This window comes from Dermacentor andersoni, chromosome 1 (genome assembly GCF_023375885.2).
Source record: "Dermacentor andersoni chromosome 1, qqDerAnde1_hic_scaffold, whole genome shotgun sequence".
NCBI classification, from domain to species: Eukaryota; Metazoa; Arthropoda; class Arachnida; order Ixodida; family Ixodidae; genus Dermacentor; species Dermacentor andersoni.
This window is the reverse complement of record NC_092814.1, coordinates 166,220,602-166,228,760: the sequence shown is the minus strand read 5'-3', so window position 1 is coordinate 166,228,760 and position 8,159 is coordinate 166,220,602. Positions and strand designations below refer to the sequence as shown.

At 45.7% G+C, this 8,159-nt stretch overlaps 1 long non-coding RNA gene across 1 annotated transcript; it reads left to right on the top strand.

Annotated features, from left to right (window-relative positions):
• The first annotated feature begins 7,082 nt into the window (after positions 1 to 7,082).
• Positions 7,083 to 7,944, top strand: LOC129380738 (uncharacterized). Its single transcript, XR_008608919.1, has 2 exons — positions 7,083 to 7,384; positions 7,531 to 7,944. It is a non-coding gene; the product is annotated as an uncharacterized lncRNA (long non-coding RNA).
• Positions 7,945 to 8,159: the final 215 nt, after the last annotated feature.

Sequence of the window (8,159 nt, the reverse complement as noted above, 5' to 3'; positions counted from 1 at the left end):
CACAAGGCATCTGATATGTCCACATTAGATGTGATCTGTTTATTTTTATTTATCCCAGTGTGGAGAAAGCATCATTAAATTGTCTTTTTTACTTTTGCGTGTCTTGTTTTTTGGTTTGTTTCTGAATTTATTGAGCAACTATCTCATGATGCTTAAGGGACTTATGTAATGACAATCGGCAGCTTTTTTTTTATTTTTCAGAAAAACAACGCATTTCCTGACCCATTTTTTGCCATCCCATCACTCGCATAATTTTGCAGAGTATTTTACCTACCCGGCCGCCGTGGTTGCTCAGTGGCTATGGTGTTAGGCTGCTGAGCACGAGGTCGCGGGATCGAATCCCGGCCTCGGCGGCCGCATTTCGATGGGGGCGAAATGCGAAAACACCCGTGTGCTTAGATTTAGGTGCACGTTAAAGAACCCCAGGTGGTCGAAATTTCCGGAGTCCCCCACTACGGCATGCCTCATAATCAGAAAGTGGTTTTGACACGTAAAACCCCATAAGTTTTTAAAGTATTCTACCTATATTGACTTGCTTGACCTCCACTAAAGAGTCTTGCATTTTCAAATACCATTCTTTCCTTAAAATCATTCGACATTTCTCATAATTTCTGTACCTTGGGCTTCTGATACTATGCATTCACCATTTTTGCTTGTTTCTGACTAGAAATGTCTTCTTTAATTTAGAGCTTAAACTTTACCTTTGGAACACACAGAAGAGCTTGTCATTGCATATCTACATAACAGCTATGGGAACATGTTTCATTAAATATTTGCAAAATCCAATAGAAGATTGATGAATGCAGCTTGCAGTGTGATATGACTGAATGGGTCATAAAGGTAACTCATCTGACTTGGTAAATTAAAGCACATATTAGTGTGATGTACAACATATGTTACTCTAACATGGTGGGTTCTCTTGCTTATACAGCAAAATAATCAGTGCGCGAGAAAAAAGTTATTTTTGTATACCCCTTGTACACACTGATTTAAGGAAAATGAGCTGGAGCTGTCCACATGATCTACCTATTTTACCTGCGAGTATACTGAACAAAAATGTGTCCCAGATGTTTAGTGGTATTTGAGATCATGTCAGTATTGCATATATGTGCCTGGTGTCTAAAATAATTGAATTTTGAAAATGCTCGTAGGGATCTGATGTGCATATCTGCAGTTTATGGATGCATGTATCAAGTGCAAGTGAACGGTCTCACAGGCCCGGAGTGGATCATGCAAATAGATTCGCTGCACACATTTGTGACCAGAAAAAATATGACACATGAAATGGCATGTAAGGAAGTGTTCAAAATATTGCACAGTTAATAAAACTCATACGCTATTAATATGTGGGTTCATGCACTCGATTTCGTCCGTATTAGGCACTCGCCTCTTGACTGCTTCGTGGCATAGAAACAGTCGGCATCAGGCTGTTTTTCTGTTGCTGCCTTTGTAGAAACATGATTGTTCAAAGTGCAACAATTAAACTGATTCTATGACTTGCTTGTGGATTCGCCAGTACAATTCCGTTGCGCTGGTCCGCCTGTCCAGCAATTTCCTACTGAAGGGACACCTGCAAATAAAAGCACCGGTACGCATGTAAAAAAATGCTATGGGCACCCCAGGCACCCTGCACTGCAGCTTGCCTTAGTTTGCCTGTACATGTACACGGTCGTCCACTTCCAATTTGAACACGGCTCCGGGCGGCGGGCGAGGCCGGCGTAAAGCCCCTCAATTTTTCAAAAGTAGCGCCATTCTTAGATCTTTCCGCCACCCCGCTCACCTTGGCCAAAGCCACCTAGAAAAAAAATGTAAGGCCTCCGCATCACCTCCTCTCCCCTGTCAATACGTCACGAGAGTCGGATGGTAGCGGTGGATGGGGGAGCGCTGCGTTTCTAGATTGCGGCGCGCGTTCTGAAAACAAATTTTCTCCGTGGCTGCAACGCTAGAGCGGCAACGCGTGGAGCATTTGCTTGGTGGCTTTGGTGGGGCATGCTGCACCGTAAACGCGATTGCTTTTCTTCGATTGTGCGTGGTTCGTCGTACACGGAAGCGCAACGATGCCTGGCTGTTGTTGCGCACCAAACTGCAAGTCCAATTATGACGGAGGATAAAGTGTCCGAGTGCACAAGTTCCCATCTGACCGAGCCACTCGGGAAGCATGGACGAGAGCAGCTGTTCCTCGGAAGGACTTCTCGCCAACGAAGTACACAGTGGTAAGTATTTCTTCTCTCTATTGTTATTCTGGGTTTCCAGACGAATAGGTTTCGTCAGCATAGTGCGCAATGCATTCGTGCACGCGTGCACAATAGATGGGTCTCTGCACCTGTGGACGCGCTTGTAAATTCAACATTTTCGTCGAGCTTCATACCTGTAACGGCTTGTTTTTTTTTTTATTTCAGCTCTGTGAAAAGCATTTCTTGCCATCGGATTACTTGAAGACGACATCTTACACGGACGTCAAGACAGGAAAAGTGGTCGAAGTTTCCACGATAAACATCCGTCTGAAGAAAACTCCAGTTCCGAGCTTGTTTCCCAATTGCCCTGCATGCCTATTTATCGAGTCCGCAAGTGTGCGTTCGAGAAGCGCCGGCTGCCAAAAGAGCGCGCTTGGAAGCCACATATTTGCAAAAAGCAATAATGCTTTCTCAGCAAACCCAAGCAGAAGAGGACGCTAAAAATCTGGTTGGTAGCTTTGCGGACTTGCTCAAGGCCTTGCCAAGCTTTCAGTGTTCGGACTTCTGGACAGTTTTGAACAAGGGCTCCAAGGTTTTCTTTTTGGACTTGTCACTTCAATCTGCTCCTGCAGTCCGTACTTCGGTGATCGTGTCCACAGACCTGCGCGTCGAAGTATTTTTTGGTGAAACGGGTGTGAGGAAGTGTGGTGATGTTTTAGTTCCTGAAAAGCTGTGCGACTTGAGAGATTTGAAAAGTGTGTTACACATGATCGAACAGACACGTAAGGATATCAGCACTGAGCGTTCTGAAAAGACCCTCCCAGGAGGGACATAACTTTTATTTGGGTACCGGCCCATGAAGAAGTCCCAGGCAACGAAGCCGCTCACGAGCTCGCCCGAGCACTCTACCACCGGGCAACTCTAGAGCAGCCAGTTCCAGGGATAAAAGATAGCATGATCACGTACAGGGAAATTGTCGATCACTACAAAGCCGAAAGAAGAATCTTTTCGCCTCCGCATCGGTCTCTCTCTCTGGAGGACGCTCGCATCTGGCGACGCCTCCAGGGAAACAATTATACATCACCACATTGGATCTACCTAACACAGACGAGGGACTATAACGACGCCCTCTGCAAAATTTGTAAGCAAAAAGGTACGCTAGACCATATAATATGGGAGTGTGCTGGCTCCCCAGGGGCCAATGAAAACATTAACAGTAGAGAAGCCTGGGAGGCCTTGCTCCAGAGCGAGGCTGAAGACGACCAGCGTCGAGCAATTCGCCTGGCCGTTGAGGCCGTGAACACTCACCGTCCTCAACGCGCGGGGACTGCTTCGTCCTCCCCCCCTACCTACGTGTAGGTTAAGAGGCGGGCACCCCAGCTCGGTGGAACAATAAAGTTTTCAATCAATCAATCAATCTGAAAAGGCCCGTCATCTACTGACATTGGTTTCGACATTGCTAGTGGAAGTAAGTGGAAAACATTTCGCATGCGAGTTTCAAGAATGGCATTTGGAAGTGCTTAAATTCTTGAAGAGTGAAGTTGATCTTGTTTTGAATGATGCTGGCCGATATCCCCCCGATTTATTGGTTTTTGCTAGCCTTTTGTTCACAATTTCACCTCATGCATATAGATTCCTGAGAAGTTCGATGAAGCTTAAGATGCCGCATCCTGATACGATCAGAAGACTGTGTTCATCGTACGATGTACGCCCTGAAACGGAGCAGCAAGAATGTAGCTTTCTTTCCTATGCAAAGCGTATTGTAAGCACATATAAAGAGCATGAAAAGACTGTAACGTTAATGATTGATGAGATTCACCTTCAATCATTTTTTGATTACAAGGCTGGGTTGGTTACTGGTGCTGCGGTAAATTCATCGACTGCAGCAAAAACTGCCCACGTATTTATGATACAGAGCCTGCTTTCTTCAAACAAGGATGTTGTACACATCCTTCCTGTGGCACAAATCGATGCTAAGGCGCTGCACGACTTCATTCGGAAGATTGTTCTTGATCTAGAGGCATCTGGTTTTAGAATAATCGCAGTGATCTCGGACAATAACTCCATAAACAGAAAAGCCATGTCCTACTTCGCTAAGCCGGCAAGTGTCAGCATTGTTTACCAGCATCCTGCTGACCCATCACGACCCCTGTTTTTTGTGGTGGACCCAGTTCACATACTAAAGTGTATAAGAAATAACTGGCTGAATCAAAGAAACATTGGCAAATGCATGTACAGTGCTCACGGAATGAAACGCAACTGCGATCATTTAGTAGAACGCTGCATATATGCAGAGAAGTCGAGAGTACCATGTCATGTCGCTAGGAATCTGGTCACCAAAGGTAACTCGGACTCCGCTCTAAGTGTACGCACCAAAATTACGTCGATGTGACACAAACTGCAGCCGGTGGAAACGAAAGTATGGGCATTAGTTAGCCCTAAATTGACGCGTTTCATTCCGTGAGCACTGTACTTTCCTGAACCGAAGAGTGATGAGGCTGAACCAAAGATACTTACAGCATCTTTCAAGGTATTATGCCAGCTGCACGAAGCTGAAAAGCATGAGCTCTTGAAGCTAGCACCAACGCTCACTTTGAAGGCACTGAACCCCTCAAACATGGAACGGCAGAACGTTAAACTGGCCTTAAAGATTTTTAACTCATCTACTGTTGCTGCTCTCAGTGTTGCAACGTTCCAGCACGCAAAGGAAACCTCTCAATATGTCGACACCATTTTGACTTGGTGGAACATTGTTAACGTCAAGACGCCAAGAAAAGGACAGCGGTTGCGAGATCAATTGCAAGGTCCAATAGTTTCATCGTCATGTCCTCAACTAGAATTCTTAGAATAGTTCAATGGCTTGATCACTGGAGAAGCCTCGAACATGACAATGGCCGCTTGACACGTGAAACGCACATAGCTTTCACCCACACTACCCATGCCTTGCACGAACTTGCCATACACTGTCTCAAAGAGCTTCATTTCGAGTATGTTCTTTTGGGCAAATTTCAAACTGATAGCTTGGAGGATCGCTTTGGAAAGTACCGGCAATTGTCTTGTGCCAAATACCACGTGTCTATAAGGCAGATATATGAATCCGAAAACACATTGCGTTTGCAGAAGGTTCTGGACCTGCCAGATTTGGACATTCTACTACCACCGAGCGCGAACACGTTGGAGAGAAGTGTGCATTCAGGAAACGGCCAGTTTCAATTCACTGTGACCGACTCCGACATTGAGAAAAAAACGTGATGGCTACCGGCACTAACCTATGTTGCCGGCTATTGTGCCCATGCAGCTCTAAAAAAGCTGACATGCGCATCTTGCAGTGAAAGCCTTGTGATGCAAGACGTCGATCTAGATGACCCTGAGAATGCATTAATCACGAAGATGACAAGGGGTGGCCTGAAGTTTCCACGAGCAGTTGTAGTTAATGCTGTACTCTTTACTGAAATTATATTGGACAAGCTCAGGACACCAGAATATGCCGTACGATTTTTCAGCCTTCCTAGGCAGAAAGATACTCTTGTCGGCCTTGTGTTCGCTACCCTTCATGACTTTGAGGATGTCGATGTGTGTGATTTCGGTCATCCTGCACAGGAGGTAATGGGGCATGTTGTAAGTGCTGCAGCGAATACACTGCTGAACAACTTGTGCCGCACAGAAACCGACAAATTACGCAACGCCAAGAACGACCAAAAATTGCAGACCTTGAAGGCCTGAGATGTTTCTCATTATTTATTTTTTATTCATGAAGCTCTGTTTTGTTGAACATTACGTATGTTTGTGTTGACAGAACCCTTGTAAAAAGAAACCTGTAGCGTAGCTAGGACTTATTTGCCTACATTATCAAAATTTAAACCCTGCATTTTGGCCAATTCAAATGTTATTTTAGTGCATTGTGCTACCTGTTTATGATTCGAACTCTCCATGCTACCGCAATCTATTAATTGCATGTTTTCCTTTAGGACTGAGAGTAGGCCTCTCGTTTTTTACTTACTTTTCACCATTATCTCAGTATTTTATGAAGACCAATAAGGCCTGCAAACAAGGCGGGTGGAAATAAAATAACCACAAGAAATGGTACAACAAAGACGGAATTAGCTTATTCTATTTGAGAATTAGTTGTGCGTGACCCTATAATAATAAAATTTTAACAATAAAATGAACCTCGATATTCGTGTGTCCAGCGAGGACTGTTTTACGCAATGCAAGAGTGAGAATGATAATTGTATATGGAAGATTTAAAATGTTTGTTTCTGAATGCAGTTCTTATCATTTGTGAATAAAGTATATTATGTGTCTTCAATATGCAGTTTTCCTCTTTCTTTCTTTCCGTCTAAGGTTAAAGTGACTAAGCAGCATGCAGTTTGCTTGTCTTAGTCCCGACCAAACATCCCAAGCACAATAAGGCCGGTCGTGTTGCGATAGACGCAAAATAAAAAAAAAATGTCGCCAGTCAAGTAATCTAAGGAAGGTATGAAATAATGTTGCTTTCTATGGTGGTGTTGACTGCAGTGAACCAGCGGCTCCCCCTTATTTTTTGCGTCAGCTATACGTGTCTTGCTTTGGAAACGAAGCATCTGAATTTATAGGTTGCTGTCACTTTAAGGACAGCACTAATTTTCTCATGCCATAGTATCCGCGACGCGCAGAGACACACTGCAAGCACAACGAACCTAGGCGCGGAGACGCCGACGGCGTCGACTGTCCGGCCCATCCGACTAGCGTGACGTCACACCGGCGTGCGGAGGACATTTTTTTTCTAGGTGGCTTTGCCTTGGCGCGTCCTCCTCCACGCTCCTGTCGCCCCAGCCTCCTCCGCTCCCCCATTGGCCAATCTGTGTCACGTGGAAGCAGGCGCCGCGCTTTTGTATATTTTTTCTTTCCAGCGCGGAGCAGGCGCCGCGCTTTTGTGTATTTTTTTCTTTCCAGCGCGCGCCGACCTTCATTGTTGGGCCTGCTCAACGAAACGGCAGGCGGACTGACGGAGTGCAGGCGGACTGACGGAGTGCGGCGTAATAGTATGTGTAGCGCCGAGAACTTAATTGCGATGCCATGCTGCTTCGCCTTCGGTTGCTGCAACAGACACAGCGAGGGCAAAAAGCTTTTTGCTTTGCCGTCCGGCGGGCGCAACGCAAGAAGTGTGGATTCGCAGGATCGGGCGGGCTGACTTCGAGGAAGTGGCAAAGAACGCACGGCTTAGTGAAGTAAGGGCCACGGCTACTAAAAACTTCTTATTTTGAGCCTAGTTCACGCCTTCCACTTCGAAAAAGTGTGTGTTCATGCTCTGCGTGATTTTTAGCGCGTTGTTTGACATTACTTTTTTCGAATGTGCTCTCTTTGTTTCCTGTAGTTTCGTCTTGCGGTGAAATGCACGCATCTGCAGCTGGCCTGTGACATAAAAGAGACTTTATTCAGGGTGTGTTTTGAGCTCCACCAGAAGTTAGCACATTCTCGACGCTTTTGCAAGGCTCAATATGACTTACGATGCAGTCTTTTAGCTTCGAATGTACGCCCGCATGTATTAACGTTTTTAACGTCCCGAAGCGACCAAAGCTAGGATGCAGGTTGTAGTGGATGGCTCCGGATAACTTTATCTAGCTCGCCTGGGGATGTTTAACATGCACTTTGATCGTAGAGTCGTACGTGGGCCGGAAATTCCTCGTTGGCGTTTGATAATACTCGCGCGGGCGCGCTAGCGCTGCTTTAGAAGTTGGCGCCTCGGCGCGATTGTATTTCTTCAATAAATTTTATTTACTAGTTGTAACACCTTGTCATTATTTCGTATTATTGACGGCGCCTCCAGGGCACCAAAGCGGCAACGGGAACACCAAAGCTAGAACCAGGGCTGGATGGGGCTAGCCGAAACCTGTCCATGCCAAGGGGTATAAGATCGCGGACAGCCAATTTTGTATGCGAACACTCCCTGCGACGCCTGCATTATTGTAATGTCACGTGCTCTTCGAGGCCTCCGTGAGCCAT